The sequence below is a fragment of the Suricata suricatta genome, chromosome 7 (genome assembly GCF_006229205.1).
Source record: "Suricata suricatta isolate VVHF042 chromosome 7, meerkat_22Aug2017_6uvM2_HiC, whole genome shotgun sequence".
Classification (NCBI taxonomy): domain Eukaryota; kingdom Metazoa; phylum Chordata; class Mammalia; order Carnivora; family Herpestidae; genus Suricata; species Suricata suricatta.
In genome coordinates this window covers 8,520,553-8,542,191 of record NC_043706.1, presented here as the reverse complement: position 1 = coordinate 8,542,191, position 21,639 = coordinate 8,520,553, and the positions used below count along the sequence as shown (strand labels likewise).

At 40.4% G+C, this 21,639-nt stretch overlaps 1 protein-coding gene and 1 non-coding gene across 7 annotated transcripts in view; one reads left to right on the top strand and one right to left on the bottom strand.

Annotated features, from left to right (window-relative positions):
• CDKAL1 (CDK5 regulatory subunit associated protein 1 like 1) overlaps positions 1 to 21,639 on the top strand; it is a 646,364-nt gene that overhangs the window by 275,075 nt on the left and 349,650 nt on the right. The gene's annotated exons all lie outside the window — the stretch shown is intronic.
• LOC115297302 lies at positions 1,534 to 1,635 on the bottom strand. Its single transcript, XR_003911395.1, has one exon. It is a non-coding gene; the product is annotated as a U6 spliceosomal RNA (small nuclear RNA).

The following is a 21,639-nucleotide window of genomic DNA, read 5'->3' as shown; positions in this document are numbered from 1 at the left end:
CCGGTCCTGGCACTGCCTTGTAACTACACAGAAGTCTCAGCCATCGTTGGTCACCTTTAGGATTGTCTAGTTTAACGAAGGTTAAACAACAACAAAAATTCACTTACCATGTATTAAAAGTATGTGCTAAGACTTAAATTTTTTTTAAACTAAAAATTTCCAGTACAGAGCCCCTTTTTATCTGGAACTCTTAAGAAATGAACAATTGGATTGGAACACTCTGGTTCCCAGGGCTTGTGGCAAAGTAATGTTTCAAAGCATAAAAACTAAGGGAGAAAAAGGCGTTGTACAGAAGACTCAATGATGTGGTTCTGCCTATTTTTCAGCATTGTGTTGTTTTACTCTTTCCTAAGTGCCTGATGTAAACAATAAAGACAGATGATTTTCAACAAAGCAGCCACCTCGTGTTTATATGCCTTCTATCTAGAATTTAAGTTTTTTTTCTGACTGTGGACACACTTCCATATTATTGTTTTAAATAGTCTTTTTGTATTCGGAACATTTCCTTGAACATTCACATAGAGTATCAAAAGAAGTTTTTGTTTGTGGTTGGAAAAAAATGTCTTTAACCTGCCAACAGAACTTAAAATTGCATAAGAAAATGGGTGTTGATGCGGAGGAATGGTGTGTAGGCAGCAGACCTCTTGTTCTGTCTGAACATAGTGATGAAATACAAACAATCAGTGTGGAGCTGCTGTTGCTCTATTTTGGTGTGGGAAAGACAGCTTCAGAGGACGAGGAAAACTGCTGTTTTAATACTTTTATTATATTTTAGGCATGGGATTTTGTTGGCAAGCATTACAGGGATCACAGAATGCTGAGGTCTATAAAAAGTACTATGGTGCCTGTTTGATTCTATTTGTGTTGAACTTGAGCAGGAGTTTATAACTTGGGATTCATTTTTGATCTTTAAGTGAACTGTGAACTCTTGAAATTAATTATAGAACTTTTTCTGGGAAGCTTTTATGATGCCTTGCTGTCTGTAGCCAGTGTTGTGCTCTTTTGTTTTGGTTTGGATTGTAGTAAAATATACATAACATAGAATTAACCATTTTAACTATTTTTAAGTGTCGCATTTAAGTACAGAGTGGCATTAATAATTTTGGTTTCTTAACTGGATGGAAGAGATCTTGCTTGTAGGCCACTGGACTCTATTATGTACATTTTAGTACTTGGAGAGGCTGTTTTCAGTGTGAATATGATAATGGATTTCTTTATGTAAATAGATTTTTAGAATAGGTTTGTTGTTTACTTAAAATGGATTATTATCAACCAATGACATTATCATAATTTGAATTCTTTCACTTAACTTTAGAATGATGACTAGCAAAAATAAATAGTAGAACTATGACTTGTTTTTCACTTCCTTCAAGTAAATAAAGTAAACCCTCTGACAAAACTCCAACATTATGTTTTGTCCTAGATCCCATAACACTTTAAAATTATATGAAGTTGAGCATGAGAGTATGTGCTACTACTCAAGATCCTCTTCATTCTGTGCCATAAAGGATCGCCCTTCCCTCCCCCGCCCCCTTCCCTATGGAACACTCCCCTAATTTGCATGCCATCCGGGGGAGGGGCCATGTTAATCTTTTCTGTATTGTTCCAGTTTTCGTATGGGTGCTCCGGAAGCAAGTGCAAGGAATTTGTTTTTAAATGAATTTTAAAGTCCTGTCTTTTGAGACCAAATTTAAAAATCCAAAACTGGGGCACCTGGGTGGCTCTGTCGGTTAAGTGTCTGACTCTTGACTTTGGCTCAGGTCATGGTCTCACAGTTTGTGAGTTTGGGGCCCCACATCAGGCTCTGCCTTGTGACAGTGTGGAGCCTGCTTAGGATTCTCTCAATCTCTGTCTCTCTCTGCCCCTTTACCCCCCCCCCCAAATAAATAAAGTAAACGTTAAAAAATCCAAAACAATCCACAGAAAATTGCATGTAACTCTAGCATAGTAAGGCTGCAGTGAAAGAAGTAGCCCCACAGTTGGAGCGATGCTTTGGCACCACACCGCTTCCCTCCCCTCCTCCCATTCAGGGTGACTGTTGTTGGATGACCCGGGGCCAATCCCAACACTGTCTCTGGGCAGGAGAAGAGGTGGAGAACAACCATTACTGACATTTTAAATTACAGTTTAGAAAAACTGGCTTTTGCTCCTTCAAGTTAATTAGCTGAGTCATTCAGTCTCCATTTTTCTTACTTTCCTCTGGCTTAAGCCTTAGGGTCCATTGGGCTTTAGTTCACAATCTCTAAAAGGAGGGGGTAATGTTTTAAGAGCAAAACAATGTGTCCCTCAAACTCTCAGTGCATTTCATTGAATTTTATCCTTGTACAAGTATGAACTAATTCTAGGTTCCATGAGAAAGCCATGTACTGACTGGCTTAGGTCTGAGTTCTTGGACTAGCCATTTATTAGAGGAGGAAAGGCACTTACTTCCCTTTGATTCATCGTGCCCTAGAATACTCTAGAATTGAAGATACCATACAGTGAGCTCCTCTTGACGGGAGAAATGAGGACATGAGAGAGGAATCAGTTGTTGAATAAAAGCAGTTTTCTTTTCGGACTCGGAATGGGACTAAGTCCAGGCCTGGGATCTAACAATGTGACCTGTGGTTCACCCTCTCCACTCCCAAGCATCCGTATACATCCTTCCCTTAAATGACACACTTTGACTGTCTTCAAAGAAGGACATTTCAAACTCTCCTCTAGTTCCAAGGGCGGGATCTTTAGTGGTGTACAGGTTTCTTTCTCAAATCTGAGGGAGCACGTCATGGCCTTGCGTCCTGTGGCTGAAGACTATGTCTGTCCACCTCGCTCGAGCCAGAGCAGGCTGATGGCAGTAAACGTTCCCGTTCTTAAGGAGGTTACTGGAAAAGTGCACATGATGATCAGTGGTCACTCTTTGCTAGTCCAGCGCGGTGAGTGCCCTGTTCCTGGGAGGAGGTTAATTTCTTAGTGATTTTTATCTCTAAGATCGTCTCCTTTTCCCTAGACTCCCATGGCGTATCAGTCCTTTGAGCAGGACTGAATGACCGTGTGGAAACTGCAGCTTCACTAACTCCCTCGCCTCGCATGGGGGATCGGGAGGGAGGGATCTCAGGTTGGCTCAGAGCTGTGGTTCTCAGTGTGGTCCCAGGACCAGCAGCACCGTAAATTATGGGATGTTACTTCAGACCTAAGGACTCAGAATAGGGGCTTCAGCGACATGTCCTTCCACACTACCTCCCAGAGCATCGGGTGTGCTTTCTAGTTTAAGAACCATTGACTTAGACGTTTAGCAGGGTTTTGTGGTTTCTTTGGCAAATCAACTCCTTTAAAACTAAGTGGACTACTAGATGGTTTATGGCCCGTTCCATCTGCAGTAATCATAGTCAAAGTGCTTGCCTCGCGGTCCTCTCTGAGCCTGTCAGAACATGGCTCCTGCCCTGTCTTGGCCTCTGCTTGTTCCTTGTCATTGTGCTGCATCTCAATTGCATTTTCACAAGGAAGTGTATTGTCATCTTTGTTGGGCAGGGGTCTGCCTATTAGAGGGAAGTGCTTGGGAAAAGACCCTTGTGGGGGTAGGGTTAGGTGCCTTCCGGGTTCCGTTCCCCTCTCCTGGGACTCTCTAACTTCACAGCCTCTGTTTTCACAAGCTTTAGCGCTCCTTCTACGATGTGACTTGTTGGTTGGTTGGTTGGTTGGTTGGTTGGTGGTTTAACTGTACTGGAGTCCATATTACTGTGGAACTTTGAGCTTTTTTGGGTTATAGAGGTGGAGAGGGCCTCTCATATCAAAGATCTGCCTTCTCCCCTCTCTGCTTTCAGCCTGAGCTTATCTTTATCTACGCTACAGGAAACAGGCAACACATTTCTTCCTTCCTAATTTTTATACCATTTACATTTTTTTTTCTTGAAGCAGCCATAATAAGTGTTTGGAGTGAATCATGAGATTTAAGGTATTAGCACTTCGGTGAAGAGTGCTGATGTTAAATTCTGTCAGGATTAGAAACTGGTTCTACCAACAGATAGGGAGCAAATAACAAAAAGCAAGTCCTTTCTCTCCTGTCCAGCCTTTCCATCTCCCGCTTTTGACCCGTGGCCTCATGGGGGCAAGCTCGCAAAACATGGAGTCCACGGACCAGAACTCCGCAGTAAGGAGCAGTGCACTATTGATCCCTCTTCGGTATGGATGAAAGCTGTCAGACCTAAAGGAGTGTATACCCTATGAGTCCTTTTAAAGAAAATGCTACAAAACTGATTTATCATGAATACTAATAGTGAGAGAAAGATCAGGTACTGGCTGCTGGGCTGCAGAGGGGACAGACTGCATGGGAAGAAAACAGAGGGACACCAGCAACCTTTGGGGTTGATAATTTCACAAATACATTCACACAGCAGCTGTCATCAAAGTGCACGTTTTATTTTATTTTTAATATTTATTTTTAAGAGAGAGAGAGAGAGACAGACATGTGCACGTGCAGGGGAGGGGTGGAGAGAGACGGAGACAGAGGATCCAAAGCGGGCTCCGTGCTGACTGCAATGAGCCCAATGTAGGGCTCGAACTCAGGATCCATGGGATCGTGACCTTAGCCAAAGTTGGATGCACAACTGACTGAGCCAGCTAGGCACTCCAAAGCGCACATTTTAAATATGTGCAGTACACCATAGGTCAATTTTATCTCAATAAAGCTATTAAGATTATTAATAGATTTGTCCATTAAAATAATAGATTAAGCAAACCGACTTCCCCCTCCAAAACAAAACGAAACAGAACAACCCTTTGACTCTTCTTTACTGTAAGTAAACAGAGGTGGGTCCCTACATTCTTCCTGACCCTTAATTAGTCTGTGTCCTATAAATTCTTCCAACTTCACTTTTCTTCTCTGAAAACCAGAGCTCTTACCACCTGTCTGTGGGATACATCACGAGGAGTCTGTGCACCTCAAAAATGAGGCAAGAGCGCAGTGTTATGTGAATTAACACTGTTCGTCTCCACAACATCCCTCCTCCTGAGCGTTGAAAATATCCCCCATGAGTTTTGAATTTGGCCTTCTTTTCCTTCTACACAGATGCAAGGAGAAAGGGAGAGTGTATGTCTGCAGATACGCCGCCCCTGCCTCTCTTGGTAGTGAATTAGTTGGGTAACTGAGTCGATAATTTGAAGCTGTCTTCACGAAATGGCAGTGGGCAAAGATAAGTCTTGAAGCAAGTCAGGCTGATGATGTGATACAAAGGCTCTTTGGTTTGCTGAGTTTAAGTCATTCTTTTACCACAAATATAGGCATATTATAAAAATATTTTCTCAAAAAAAAAAAACCAGGCAGGGGTGCATGGGTGGCTCAAACGTCTGACTCTTGATTTCAGCTCAGGTCATGATCTCACAGTTTGTGGGATTGAGCCCTGAGCTGGTGTCTACACTGACCGCGGGGAGCCTGCTAGGGAATCTCTCTCCCTTGCTCTGCCCCTCCCCTGCTTGCATATCCATGCTCTCTCCCTCAAAATATATAAACAAAGTTAAAAAAAAAAAAGCACCAAGAAGGTGATCATATCTAGAAACTCACCTCTAACCGGCAGCGAGTCCGTGGCGAGCGAGTGAGGCCGGAAGCAGTGGTCCTCTTCCTGCAGCCGGAGCCCCGCTGGGACATGTACCTGGAGACTAGTGACGGCGCAGGGCTCATCGCTGTTTCATGTGAACATGTTCGTAGCTGACAAGTGACCTTTTTTTATTTTTATTTTTATTTTTTATAAATAAGGGATAAAGAAAGTGGTTGATTTTTCTCAGCAATTAAAGGACCCAAAAATGTCAATAGAATTTCCTTGAGAATTTACTGTGTGTTATATATGTTTTGGTTGCTTTTAATGATATTTTTCTTTTGTAATGATGACATTTAGATGACTTAGGATTCGTCTTTGGTCACGGATATCAGGACATGACAGTGGGATCCTTGTGCACAGGTCTGGCAGAGTTTGACTCTGTATATTGATTGAAGTAGCGTAGTCTAGCACTTCTTAGTTTTGAATCCTAGACTCACCCCTCCTTAGCCTTTAATAAATTACTTAGTCACGTTCTTTCTCAAGTTCTTCTTCTGTAAAAGAAGAGCAGGAACACGCAGACCTCATGAGGTTGATTAGAAGAGCTCTAATGTATGTAAAGTGTTTAAAATAGTGCCTTTCACACAGTAAGCTTCTGTAGCCATTGGCTTACTCTTTATTTCTATGCCAGCAAGAGTGCTTTATTTTTAGGACGCGATACTTAGACTTTTTTTACACAGTGTATACAAATTGAAAATTTAAACATAAATGTTTGTCAGATTAGAAATAGAGTTCTTGGGGGAAATACAATAAGGCTTTTTAACACTTGTTAGGAGGTTTGTCTTCAGAAGAGGTCAAAGCGATTTTCACTCCTATCAGCCATCAGTGAGCCTCCCTAGAAATGGAATTATTAAGCCAAATTAGAATGCTCTTCTCAAAAATAAAATTCTTAAAATGAACCCGTTTTACCAACTTAATCTAGAGGAAAAAAGAAGTCAAATAAGGTAGGAGGTATTTGGGAAAGAAGGAAGAAGTGTCCTGTACTATCTCCTGAAACACAGGAATAATAGCATGTAAGGCCAGACCAGGAATCCACTCCGGGAAATGCTAATAAGCAGCCTTCCTATTGCTTGTTTCATACTGTTTGGGAGCTGTGGGTTTCCACCCATCTGGCCTGATTTATAATATTTGGATAAATTATCATACTGTATTGCATTTGGTTGATTCTTAAAAAAAAAAAAAAAAAAAAAGGAAACATTCCATACCTCGGAGTTTGCCTTGTATGGTGAGGCTCACTGGGGAAACAGAGGGGTCCCATGATTTACTTCCGCCTCGTGTGGACGGCAGCTTCCTTAGGGTTACATCCCACCTCTCGGGAAGAAAGTTCTCAACTGGTATATTGCTCATCCTGAAAATACTATTCTTTGCTGTTCCTATTCTAGTTCTTACATTTACACTGTCCCTCCATCTGAGATGTCAAATCTGCTTTGTGTCCAGACGTTTTTGAAAGCAGCACAATCGTTCTTTAAAAAGGATTGAATTCTGTATTTAACTGGGGTAGCTTTTATTTCTCCCTCTTCTTGCCGCAACAAAGAATTGCCCCATTACTGACTTGAGAGGGACCCTTACAGCCTTTTGAGGAAATAAGGGATAATATGTATGAACGAGAATGTGCACCAAAATATTTTGCAACAGACCTGATGTGTGAGCAGTTCTCCCCCTGCGGAGGCCGGGGTAGGAAGTCAGCTGTCGGTCTGGGACCTGCTGCTTCCCCCCTGTATCTCTGATGCCTGATTTTTGCCTCGGCCCTGCTTTAGCTTGTAATCTACAAAAGCTAGAGATGGGCAGTCGAAGTTCACTTATTTCAATGCTAACTAGAATTGAAATAATTCAGATTTGGAGAATTTGTTGAAATTGGTGGGTCATTGCATAAATGCCTAGAAATCGCTTCTCCGTTTCAATAGAAAACACCTCCTCTCTCTTCATTACATAATTACTCACCCCATTATTTAACCCAAACAATTTAAGTTACTTTCCCACACAGATTAGACAGTTATCTGCATTACCTTTCTAAATAAAGTGGAAACAAGAGATCTCTTTTTCTTTTCCCAGGCTGTTTTGACCCGTGTTAGAACAATACCTTTTATCGTGGGCACCAAAATGTGGTAACTGTTACACATTATAGAATTAACTTCAGCCAGTGTTTCCTGTGAGATTTCACCCCGGCAGACGTCAGCCCCCAGAGCCACCGAGGAAGCAAAAATAACAAACTTTCCTTACCGATATCCCTTTACTTAGTGATTTTAGTGTGTGAGTGGTGAAGCCTCAGGAGGTGAACTGGGAGGTGATCTTTGCTACAGATCACTTCCCACAGGTTGTGCTTCAGAGTATTTGGGAGGGAAGGGGCGCCTGGGTGGCTCAGTTGGTTAAGCCTCTGATCGTTGATTTTGGCTCAGGTCATGATCTCCCCGTTGGTGGGATCATGCCCCAGGTTGGGCTCCACGCTCAGGGCATGGAGCCTGCTTGGGGTCCTCTCTCTCTGCCCCTCCCCTGCTCGTGCTCTCTCTCTAAATAAATAAATAAACGAGCAAAAAAAAAGAATATGTGGAAGTCCAGCTTTAGCTTCCTTAGTTTAATAGTAGTTACGTGTTAACTATTAAGTGACAGGAAGTAAAGAAAATGGTTTTTTTCTGATATTATTATGTAAATTTGCCTTCAACGTAGGTGGATAATAATAGCACCACTTTTTACAAATGCAGGTCCCTTGGTTCCATGCTTGCACGTTCTGATTCAGTATGGTTGGTAAGGGGGCCAGGTGTTTGTACCTAAGAGTTAAAATCCCAACCTAAAAACCAAAAACAACCCACCAAAGAAACACCTTCCAGGATGTTGAGAACATTAAATGGTGGGAGTGGGGAAACCATGTGTGTGTATGTGTGTGTTGCAGGTGTGCGTGCACGTACATTATGCACACACACAGGCTTGCTCGTATGCTTGTGCTTTATACCCAAATCTACATCCACTTGGTCATATATGCTTTTTTAAGTTTATTTATTTTGGGAAAGAGAGTGCACGTGCGAAAGGGGAAGGGGTAGAGAGAAAGGGGGAGAGAGAATCCCAAGCAGGCTCCATGCTGTCAGTGCATAGCCCGATTGGGGGCTTGGACTCTCGACCAAGAGATCAAGACTTGAGCCGCAACCTAGGCTAGGAGGCTTAACTGACTGAGCCGCTCTGGCGCCCAGTTACATATTTTTAAGAGTAGATACTGCTGCTGTTTTGACTGTAGGGTATATTGAGAATGTGTCCTCCATGACTGAATTACATTTTAAAGGAGTAAGTCATATATATTGTTACTTGCAAATACATATGCCTTGATGCGATCGCGTACGGCTATTCAGGATTTACACACACAGTGTGTAAGTAAAGTCTAATGTGGGAGGTGACGTACAGTCGCCTTTGGGGGCCCTGTTTTATTTTTAGCTTGGCTGCTTGTAAGTCAATTCACGTTGGTAGCAGAATCATTGTAGGCTCTTCCAGCCCTAATGGCCAGCCAACTATTTTTGCTTCGCTTAAATATATAGATATAGTTAGGTGGCTATAGGTATCTTCAGTGCTGTCTTTGAATGGTGTAGATTCTAGCTCGGCGTTACTCTTTTGTACGTTGTCATGGTCTTATAAAACTAAAGATAACACAGTAGGTGGGACAGAGGAAACGTTTCGGGGAAGTATGTGCTTTATGGCTGACAGAATTTCATCACCTTCCACCACGCTATTTTGGTCAACTCATTAAGAAAACAGTTGTTGCTGGTATGGGTGTGGGGCTTTGTCTCCCAGGGGGTAAGCCACGAGCTACAAATAGAACACACTGAAAATCCAACTGGAATGATTGTTACTTACTATATTTCTTCTGTGTAGCAGTTGACTCAGGCTCATATTCAATGACATCTTTTTTGTCTTTTTGCTATTTTCTTATCTTTATGTCTTCAATTCTAAAGATCATTGTAGAAATGTAAGGAAGCTTAGGTGGATGACATGGACTGATCTGCAGCAGTGTTTTCTGCAGACTGTGTTGGATTTTTGCTGGTCTCTGGTGAAATGAGAAATAGGCGGAAAATACAGTGAACTTTTCCTGAAGCTAAACATGTGATCCTTCATCATGACACTCCTCCTATTTTGGTGTTAAAATAGACTACTTTTAAATAGTGTACAGGGTGGTTTAGCTTTTTTTTTTTTTTTTAATTGTCTTGGCCAAATAAGAAGTTGGCACCCAATTTGGTAGGCAGGTTTAAGAGTGTGCATTTTAGGGGCGCCTGGGTGGCTCAGTCAGTTGAGCAGCCAGCTTCAGCTCAGGTCATGATCTCACAGTTCGTGGGTTCGAGCCCTGCATCAGGCTCTGTGCTGACAACTGGCTCAGAGCCTGGAGCCTGCTTCAGATTCTGTGTCTCCCTCTCTCTGACCCTCCCCTGCTCACGCTGTCTCTCTCTGTCTCTCAAAAATAAAAATTAAAAACATTAAAAAAAAGAGTGTGCATTTTAAATTTGACATCTCAAGGTCTGGGAACTACAGATGGCAGATGTACAAACAGGATGGACGGTCTTACAGTGGAACACTACGTGGCCATGAGAAAGAATGAAATCATGCCATTTGCAGCAACGTGGATGGAACCGGAAGGTATTATGCTGAGTGAAATAAGTCCGTCAGAGAAGGAGAGATATCATATGCTTTCATTCATATGTGGATCTAGAGAAGCTTAACAGAAGACCACGGGGGAAGGGAAGGGGGAAAACAGTTACCAGCAGAGAGGGAGACAAAACACAAGTGACTCTTAAATAAAGAGAACAAAATGAGGATGGACAAGGTGTGGGGGGTGGGCATCGAGGAGGGCATTTGTTGGGATGAGCACTGGGTGTTGTATGTTAGCCAATTTCACAATAAGTTATATTTTTTAAAAAAGGAAAATGGATGGTCTGTGATGAATACTCTAGCTTTTTGATTTCTCTTAATAGCATATTTGGTGTGGTGTATGCATTGTATTGTGTTTGTATCCTGTGTGTGGTCCCTGGCCCTAGCGCTGTTAGTCTCTGCGGTTCCGTTTCCTGTTCCCAGCCGCCAGACCTTGAAGACAAGTGAGCTGGCTGATCCTTTCGCTGAAGAGATCCGTTTTACGTCCTGGGGTCTTCTCGTTCCTGACTTCCCTTTCCTGCCTCATTGCCTCGTACATGGATTCGTTTCCAAGAAGAGCCAGTTATAAATGCCAGCTCACCTTTTTGCTTAGCACTGTTCCTGGCTCTGGTCTGGTTTTTTCTGAAATCACAATAGCTTTGAATATCGATCCTCTACTAGTGTACGAGGCACTGTGTAAGGTACTACAACATTTAGCAAAAAAGTAAAGTATATACCTGTTCCTTAAGTAAATTGTAAACCACTATGAGTATTAAACACATAATCATGTATATGTTTTCTCCCACCTTTTTTCATTGTGGTAAAATACACGTAATGTACATTTTACCATCTTAACTGCTTTTAAGTGTACAGGTGAGTGGTATTAAATACATTCACACTTTTCAACGGCCATCACAACACCCATCCCCATAACTCTTTTCATCTTGTGAAACTGAAGCTCTGTACCCATTAAACTCTAACTCCACATTCTTCCCTCCCCACAGCCTCTGCCCGCCATGCAAGTGGGCCCCATGGAGCATTTGTCTTTCTGTGACTGGCTTGTTTCACTTAGGACATGATGTCTCCAAAATTCCTCCACAGTGCAGCATATTACAACATTTTCTTTCTTTCTACGGGTGAATAATATTCCATTGTGTTTTCCTTATCTATCCATCTTTCCATGGACACTTGGGTTGATTCCATGTTTTAGCTATTATAAGTAATGTTGCTGCTATGCTTTTGGGCATATAAATATCTCTGAGACATGCTGTCAGTTTTTTGGGTATTTACTAGGAGTGGAATTTCTGGATCCTAGAAGTAGAATTGCTGAGGAATTCTGTATTTTAATTTTATGAGCAACCGCCATACTATTTTCCATAGTGAGTGGCTGCACCATTTTCCATTCCCACCAACTATACATAGGGTCCCAGTTTCTCTGTATATTAGCCAACACTTGTGTTAGTAGGAGCCATCCTAATGAATGGTGGCCATTTTAATGGTTGTGAGATGGTATTTTATTGTAGTTTTGATTTTCATTTCTCTGATGATTAGTCATGTTGGGTATTGTTTCATGTGCTTATTGGACATTTGTATATCTTTTGGAGAAATGTCTGTTGAAGTTCTTTGCCCATTTTTGAATTGGTTTGTTTTGTTGAGTTTTAGAATTTCTCTGTATATTCTGCCCATCTCATATATATGATTTACAGTTATTATTTTTTTGATTCTGTGGGTTATATTTTTACTCTGTTGATAGTAAGTGTCTTTTGGAGAAAAAATTTTTAAAAATTTTTCTTAGGTCCAGTTTATCTGTATTTTCCTTTGTTGCCATGCCTTTGGTGTCATATCCAAGAAATCATCGCTAAATCCAAGGTCATGAAGCTTTTGTCTTACGTTTTCTTCTAAAAGTTTTACTGTTTTTGGTCTCACATTTAGCTACTTTATCCAATTTTGAGTTAGTTTTCTGTATGGTGTTAGGTCCGAGTTCATTATTTTTCATGCATATGTCTAGTTTTCCCAGCACGATTTGTTGAAAAGACAGTCCATATCTCCCTGAATAGCCCAGGCCCTCTTGAGATAAATCACTTGACTTTTTACGTGTGGGTTCATTTCTGGTTCTCTGTTTTATTCCAGTGGTCTGTATGTCTGTGACACCAACACCAAACTGTTTCAATAACTGTAACTCTGCTCTCAGTTTTGAAATCAGTAGTGTGAATTCTTTAGTTTTACTATTTCTCAAGTTTGATTTGGCTATTTGGGGTCCCTTGAGATTCCATTTGAAATTTAGGACTTTTTTTTTATTTGTGCAAAAAATGTCATGGGGATTTTGATAGAGATTGCATTGAATTTGTATCTCACTTTGGATAGTATTTACATTTTAACAATAATCATCCAATCTATGATCATGCAGTGTATTTCTATTATGTCTTTTTCAATTTCTTTTGGCAGTGTTTTATAGTTCTTATTGTTTAAGTCTTTCACCTTGGTTAATTGCTAAATATTTTACTTTTTCTGTTATGGTTGTAAACAATTATTTTTGTAATTTCCTTTTCATATTTTTCATTGTTCATAAAATACAACTGATTTCTGTATATTGATTCTGTATCCTGATACTTTGCCATATTCACTTATTCTAAGTTTTTTTGTGTGTGCATGTGGGAGTTTTAGGATTTTCTACTTAGAAGATATTCTTCTTTCTTTCCAGCTTGGATGCCTTTGTTTCTTTCACTTGCTCAGGCTAGAACTTCCAGAACAGTGTTGATTACAAGTGGTAAAAATGGACATCTTTGGCTTGTTCCTAATTGTAAAGGACAAGCTTTCATTTGTTTACCTTGAGTGTGATGTTCACTGTGAGTTTTTCACTTACAGCTTTTATTGGGCTGAGGAAGTTTTCTCCTATTCCTAGTTTGTTGATTGTTTTCAACACGAAAGGATGTTAAAGTTTGTCCAATGCTTTTTCTGCATCATTCGAGATGATCATGTTTTGTTTTTTTTTCTCAATTCTGTTGATGTGGCATATTACTTGGATTGGTTCTTGTATATTGAACTATCCTTATTATGTGCTAATGAATTCTGTTGCTAGTATTTGGTTGAGGTTTTTGTATCACTGTTCATAAGAGATTCTGGTCTGTAATTTTCTTTTCTTATGCCATTGCGTAAGTCAAGGTAATGCTGCCATTATAGAATAGGTTAGGATGTGTTCCCTTCTCCTCACTTTTTTGGAAAAGCTTGAGAAGGATTGATATTCTTTCTTTCTCTCTTTTAAGTTTATTTATTTATTTAGTGTGTGTGTGTGTGTGTGTGTGTGTGTGTGAGAGAGAGAGAGAGAGAGAGAGAGAGAGAGAGAGAGAGAGAGAGAGAGAGAGAGAGAGAGAGAGAGAGAATGAATGAATCCCAAGCAGACTCTGAGGTCAGCACAGAGCCCAGAGCCCAACTTGGAGCTCTGTCTCACAACCATGAAATCATGACCTGAGCCAAAATCAGGAGTCCTGTGCTTAACTGGCTGAGCCACGCAGGCACCACAAGGGTTGCTATTCTATAAATGTTAGCTAGCCTTCATCAGTGAAGCCATTAGATTTCAGGTTTTTCTTTGTTAGGAGATTTTTGATTACAGATTCAAGCTTTTTAGTACTTATAGACCTATTTAGACTCCCTTTTGCTTCGTGATGTGTTCTTGGTAGGCTTTGTGCTTTTGGGAATTTGTCCATTTCAACCAGTTTATCCAGTTGGTTAATAGAAGGGTTATTCACAGTACTCTCTTCTAATCCTGTACATTTGTTTTGAATTGTTTTTGAATTGGGGAGCCTGGATGGCTTAGTCCATTAAGTGTCTGACTTTGGCTCAAGTCATGATTTCACAGCCTATGAATTTTAGCCCTTTCACAAGGTACCATCCAAGCTGGAAGCCCTTAGCAGACACCAGAGCCCCAGGATTGCTACATCAGACAGATTCTGTCCGTGCGGATTTTTGTCAAGATATGGAGACTGTTTCCTGGAGCTTCCCACTCCAGCATCTCCCCTTCCCTCCATCATGTTTTCTTGTACAGAGTAAGTTACCTCTTAAGAGAAGTAAAGTATAAACAGTGAGAAAGGAATTTAAATTAAGATCGGTTCATCTCTTATTGAGTCTGTGTAACTTCTGGTAAAGTTCTTAATCTTCATCAGCCTCAGTTTCCTCTGTGAAAGTTGGGTTAGTAATACTAATACCAAGACTTCCACGAGGATAAATGAAACAATGTAAAACACATGGTTGCGTGTCCACCATTCAGCGACCATCTTTTATTAGCACCACCTTCCCCAAGTGATTTTAAAGGCTGTGGTGATTTTTACACAGATTAAAAGGTGATGGTGATAAGGGTAATTCTTTTAGGTAAAGTGACAGAGAAATAAGAGTATAGTGTAAATATGTTGGAAAAACGGTTTGAAGCAAAGGATGTGGCGTAGAAGTTAATGGAGGCAGAATAAGAAGAAAGGTAGTTACAAGTGCTTTTGAATTCAGTATCAGTAGGAGGAAGTTTCACTGCTGCTACCTTCTCTCTCCACCCCCTCCCTTTTGCAGAAGGAAAAGAAAGGGAAGAGTTGAAGGGAGACTGTAATTATTAGAGTCGGATTTTGGAGTTGGGAGGAGAAGATAGAGTCGGTAACCCTGGTGGAGAGATTCATTTTAGGTTGGAAGGTTCCTGGCCGCAGGAAGCTTAAAGAATTGAAGATTTTGTAACTATTTTGTTAGTTTCTAAGTATGTCGTTTTTCTTTAGTTTGTTCAGGATTTTGATCTTGGCAAACAGGGATCATATGATCATTTGAAGATCTAATCAGATCCTACTGATAGAAGAGTATCTCTTGCATTTGTTTAAAAGATCAAAAAGTTTGTAATTTTTCTGGAAATATTTTTAAAACCAAGATGAGGGCTCACAATACTTAACAGATAAGCCTGTCCCAACCTACAGTGTATGAACCTTTTATTTCCTGATTTTTTATGTTTTTTTTCTTTGCTTCATGGTACTTTAATATGGAAGGATGTGGCTGGCCCACAGTATGGCTTTTCTAAGGTTTAGCTCTGAAAAGGGCTTATTATTTTGTAAAATCGAAGCTTTGAAGAATATTATACTTTGTCAATTGATTAAAAGTAAATAAGGATTTATTTCTGAAACGGAGTATAGTGGCTTGAGGTGTTAATGTCTGAGTCTACAACCGTTTTTGCATACTTATTCTTGACCCAAAGAAGCAGAGAAACAGAATTCTGAGTCTTCTAGGCCTGCTTTCTTCCCCCCATAACAACAGATACCAGTATGGGTGAATTTTTAAAAGTCTAACTCTGATTTTTAATTTTTTTCAGAACTTGTGATATTTAAAGATGCTCTTTAAGAGAAAAGAACAGTGAATATGTTAAAACTTCTAGTTTTCATTTGCTTTATGTGAATTAGGTATTAAATGTGACATTTTGTTATACATTTGAGCCCTTTGAAATATTTTAATTTGTGAAAACTGTTATTTCATCTCTTTGGTTTCTGTAACTTAAAAATTTTCTGCCACAGATGCTTTTGAGGAGTTAGGCACTTTCCTGCTGAATCAAATGCCCTGTCTGTCTGTGCTTTGAGGTGTTTAGTTCCTTCCTGGCCTGTGGCCAGGTGACCACCTGTGGCACAGATCAGTAGGTGTGGCGACCCAGCTGTGATAATTCTGTCACGAAGGTCTTGGTCTGTCCAGGATTTTCCGTCTTCCTTGGATGGCCACAGCCATTTCTTTCTGGTTTTGGCTTGCACCAATCAGCCTTCAAAGATCTTTTGTTTTCTGACGGTTGAAGAAATTGGCTTGGCGTTCTTCCCTTCAGACAATTATTTAATTGTTTAAAGATAACCGAAAGTATCTACTGAAGGTTTCTAATGATGAATCCCTGTATTTTGTTGGAGCCGTGTCATGTCGAAATGACTGGTCATTGTAATTCCTGGTGATTGAGGACATTGTTTTTGACCCAGAGAGTATGAAAAGCTTATTCTTTCTTTACGGACTTTTTTTGTTGTGCGGATTTTTCCTGTGTGTTAAACAAATCTCCCTTTTTTTAAACTGTAAGTCACAACAGATTTAGTTCTTAAGATTGTGCTGTTCTAACGTGCTTGAAGAAATATGCTTCACCAAAATTTTCACTTTATCAAAACAATATTGTTTTGATAACTGCAGGTAAAGATGAACCTATCTTAAGCAATAAAGAGTTTAGAACGTCAAAACTTGTCACATCAGCAACCCTAATTAACTCCAGGGGGTCAGGTTAGTGAGGAATATTTTCAATTCTTAATGTAACATTTATCCTGGTTTATTTTATTATAAATGTTTCCGAATTTCACCTCTTTTTATTAAAATGTTTTAATGAATTTTCACGAGTGACTTGTCCATGGGGGTTACCGTCGCACCTTTATTAAGTCAGCCCACAGGAGGATAGGACGTGGTTGCCGCAGTTGACGTAAGCCAGCCTCTCAGCAACACATCTGTTCCGTAAAGTTAGCCCATGTGGAGCCTGATGACGCACAGTTATTTCCTCCAGAATTGTATAGAGCAGTCACGTTAGACAACTGATCACTTACTAGGTACAGACCCCACGTCCTTCACGTGTGTGAATTCATTGATGTTACAAATGTTTCAAACGTATGTTTCCCTTTACTTCTCTGTTTTCCTTCCCCTTCTTTAGGCCGGTGTCCCTCAGAAGAGATACTTTCAATAAACAGCCCAAGTCAGAAATCGCAATAGCTTTTGTTAAGATTATCCACTTCAGGGGCACCTGGGTGGCTCAGTTGGTTACGCCTCTGACTTCGGCTCAGGTCACGATCTTGCAGTTTGTGGGTTCGAACCCTGCGCTGGGCTCAGTGCTGACAGCTTGGAGCCTGGGGACTGATTTGGATTCTGTGTCTTCCTCTCTCTCTGCGCCTCCCCTGCTCGCACTCTGTCTCTCTCTCTCTCTCCAAAGTAAATAAACGTTAAGAAAAAAAAGTTTGTCAGCTTCATTTATGGAGCTCTTTATTGGTAACAGAAATAACGGAAAGGGGTTGAGGGTCAGGAGGCTTGAAGTCGCATCCGGAGGTCCAGAGAGCAGACAGACCCCCTGCAAAGTGCTGACTGACAGAATGAACATAATCAGGGGACAGGGCATGGGACGGAACGGCCTGAGCGTATCACGGGGCCGCTGGAAGGGAACGGCCAGGAGAACCTGAGCAGCAGGATACAAAAAGAGGTTGCAACTCACATGAGATGACACACTTTGCCGTTGAGCCAGCAGAAGGTGAAAAACAAAATTTGTAAACAGGGGTGAAATAACGGGTGGGGGCTGCTGGATGAAAAAGCAGCTTAGCCTTAGGTTTCCAAAGAGTAAAAGAGAGAAACACATGGTTTAGTCAAATAACTTCACATACAGGACGGTAAGGACCAGCCACATCTTGGAATACATCCGCCACGTTACTTGTGTCTTGCGTCAGATGGTTGATGGCTTTATTACTTGCACCCCTGTGTAGCGAGGGTGTTTGACACAGTCTGGGGGTCGGACTGGTGTGGAAACAGCGTGAAGTTTGAAATCTGGCAGACCGGGGGCGCCCGGCCGGCTCAGTCAGGTGAGCGTCCGGCTTCGGCTCAGGTCATGATCTCGCGGTTCGTGGGTTCGAGCCCCGCGTCGGGCTCTGTGCTGACGGCTCAGAGCCTGGAGCTGCTTCCGATTCTGTGTCTTCCTCCCTCTCCCTGTCCCTCCCCTGCTCATGCTCTCTCTCTGTCTCTCAAAATAAACAAACATTAAAAAACTTAAAAAAGAAAGAAGAAAGACATGTGGAAGGCCTAGATTTGCATCGCATCTTTTACATGTCTTGAGCAAGCTCCTTACCAGACTTCCCGCCACCTGCACCCAGTTTTACTCAGATATAGTTGACATATAAGGTGTAAGTTCCAGTTATACAGTGGAATGATTTGATACATGTGTATATATTGTGAAAGGCTCACTACAGTCTTTTTAGTTAGTTAACATATTTCAGTTCACATAATTCAGTTTTTTTATAAGAGCTTTTAAGATCTAGCTCTCAGAAATTTTCAAATATGTGATACAGTATTGGCAGTTTCAGTCGCCCAGCTCTATATTGCATCCGTAGAACATACGTTTCATGTAACACTTATACCTTCACATGACCGTCACCCTTTCCCATTTCTGGCAACCTCCAGTCTATTCTGAGTTGCTTTTAGGTTCCGCCTATAAGTGAGCTCATGCACTATTTGTGTTTCTGTCTGACTTACTTCACGTAGCATAATGCTGTCAGTGTTCATCCACGTTGTTGCAAATGCCAAGATTTCCTTCTTTTTTTTAATGGCTGAATAATGTTCCACTGTGCCTGTGTGTGTGTGTGTGTGTGTGTGTGTGTATACATGCATGCCATATTTTTTATTCTTCATCTTACCTGTTAGAGAAACTTAAGTTGTTTCCATGTCTTGGCTCTGGTAAATAATGCAGACAGTGAGGATGCAGACGCCCCTTTGAGATGGTGACTCCTTTTCTCTGGGATATGTACTCAGACGTGCAGTGGCTGGACCATATGGTTGTATTTTTAACTTAGGAGCCTCCATACTGTATTTATTATAGTGGCTGGACCAGTTTATATCTCCACCAACAGTGGTCAAATATTTCTGTTCTTTTGTCTCCATCCTTGCCAACACTTGCTTTTTTCTTGTCTTTTTTATAATAGCCTTTCCAGCAGGTGCAAAGTGATACCTCATTATGGTTTGGATTCACATTTTCTTGATGATCGGTGCTGTTGAGCACCTTTTCATGTACCTGTTGGCCATTTGAATATCTTCTTTGGAAATGTCTATTCAGATTCTTTGGCCATATTAAATTGGATTATTTGCTTTCACCATTGAGTTCCTTAAATACTTTGGGTATAAAGCCCTTATCAGATATTATGAATCTCTTATTATAGAATATTAACCAACTATTTAAATGACTTACTGTATTAGGAATTATATGTGTGGTTTGAAAATATTTTCTTCCATTCCGTAGGTTGCCTTTTCATTTTGTTGATCAGTTCTGCTATGCAGAAGCTTTTTAGTTTGATGTAGTCCCATTTGCTTGTTTTTGATTTTGTGGCTGTACTTAAGTGTTACATCTGAAAAATAATTGCCAAGACCCATGTCAAGGAAGATTCTTCCTATGTTTTCTTCTAGAGCTTTTACAATTTTCTACGGCCTTATATTTAAGTCTTTATGGCTTTTCAGATTAATCTTTGTGTGTGGTATAAGACAGTGGTCTTGTTTCATTCTTCTGTGTGGGACCATCCAGTTTTCCTGGCAACATTTATTCAATAGACTAACCTTCTCTCTGTTGAGTATTCAGCGAGTCTCGTACTAGTTGAGACTAGCTGAGTGTTTACGCATAGGCTCACTTCTGGGTTCTTCAATCGAGTCCATTGGTCTGTTTGCCTGTTTTTATGCCAATTCCAGGCCATTTTGATCACTGTACCATTGTTATCTTGTGTGAAATCAGGAAATGTGATGCTTCCAGCAATGTTGTCCTTTCTCAGGATTGTGTTGGCTATTAAGAGTCTTTTGTAGTTCCATAGAAATTGTAAGCTTGTTTTCTCTTTTTCTGTAAAAAATGCCATTGGATCTTGATAGGGGTTACATGGTGTCTATAGATGTTTTTGAGTAGTGTGGACATTTTAACAATATTAAATCTTCCAATCCACTGGCATAGAATCTTTTTCCAATTATTTGTATATTCTTCAGTTTTTTCTATCAGTATCTTATTGTTTTCAGTGTATAGGTGGTTTTTTTTTTTTGACCTCTTTGGTTAAATTTATTTCTAAGTATTGTTTTTGGTGTTATTGTAAGTGATATTATTTTCTTTATTTCTTTTTCAGGTTAATTGTTGCTAGTGTATAGAAATGCTAGCCTTTTTTGTATGTTGATTTGGTATTCTCTAACTTAATTCATCGATTCAGTAAATTCAGGGTTTTTTTTTTGTTTGTTTTTGTTTTTGTTTTTTTTTTTTTTTGGTGACTCAGCTTTGCTTAGTGCTTTATTGAAACAAGGCCCAAACAGATGACGCATCAGGGCCTTTAAGCACAGCCCCTCACACAATCTGAGGTTCAGAATCCAGACGTGCCTCTGGCCTTGGTTTTACTGCCTCCATGACATTTTGTCTTGAATGTTTCCAAACCTTAAAGTGTAAAGACTTTGTCCACACAGACAGACACATATATATTCTTGCCGTGCTGTCACACTCACTGAAATGCTTCCACTCAGCAGTTTGGTGGGGGAGGCATTGGGCATCCATGACTATCCATCTATCCATCCATCTTTCATCCATCCATTTGTCCATCTGTCCATCCACAATAAGACAGCAGCAAGTTCTGACCAGTCAGGCCCTGGGGTTCACAGTAGTGAGGTCTGGGCTTCCAGGGGCTCAGGATGCAGGCCTTAGCCCTGGTCCAAGGGCCCCCGAGGATAATAGCCCTTTCCGAGGCAACAGAGGCTAGGGTTGAGTGGCTAATTAATGTTTGGAGTTTCTAACCCCAGCTGGAGAAGAGAGCCTAATCCTCAGCCTGTGAATATCCTAACACTTTTTTTGGTGGAGTTTTTAGGAATTTTTATGTGTATAAAATCATGTCATCTACAAATGTAATTGTACTCTTCCTCTCCATTTAAGATGCCTTTTATTTCTTTTTCTTGCCTAATGACTCTGGCTAGGACTTACATCACTGTGTTAAAGAGGAGTGCCACTCCTATTCAGAGTGGATAGCTTTGTCTTGTTTTTACCTAAGAGAAAAAACTTTGAACTTTCACTGTTGGGTATGATGTCAGCTGGGCTTCCCCATACGATCTTTGTTGTGTTGTGGGGCAGTATTCTATGCCCACTTTGTCGAGAGTTTGTATTATGAATGGGTGTTGACGTTTGTTAGATGGGTTTTCTGCATCTTTTGAGATGAACATATATATATATATATATACATATATATATATATGTAGCATCAAATTTTAATAAAATTACACATTGGTCAGGTTCAATTATTAAAAGTTCAGTTTTTCTCATTTTGAAATTTTAAAGCATTTATGTAATCATGGTGTTTTAAACCATGGTACTCATTATAACAGTTGAATTAATGAAGATCATTTTTGTTTCATTTGGTTTTTTTTTGGTGATGTTGAGCCTTTTTGGTGTAGGACTGTTTTATTATGTTGTAACTGTTTCTTTTATAATTACAAAATTTACAGTAATAAGAGAATATTATGAGCAATTGTATGCCAGTAAAATGGACAATCTGAAAGAACTGGACAAATTCCTAGAAACCTATAAAGTACCAAAACTGAAACAGGAAGAAATAGAAAATCTGAACAGACCCATAACCAGTAAAGAAATCGAATTAGTAATCAAAACTCTCCCAAAAAACAAGAGTCCAGGGCCAGATGGTTTTCCCGGGGAATTCTTCCAAACATTTAAGGAAGAGTTAAC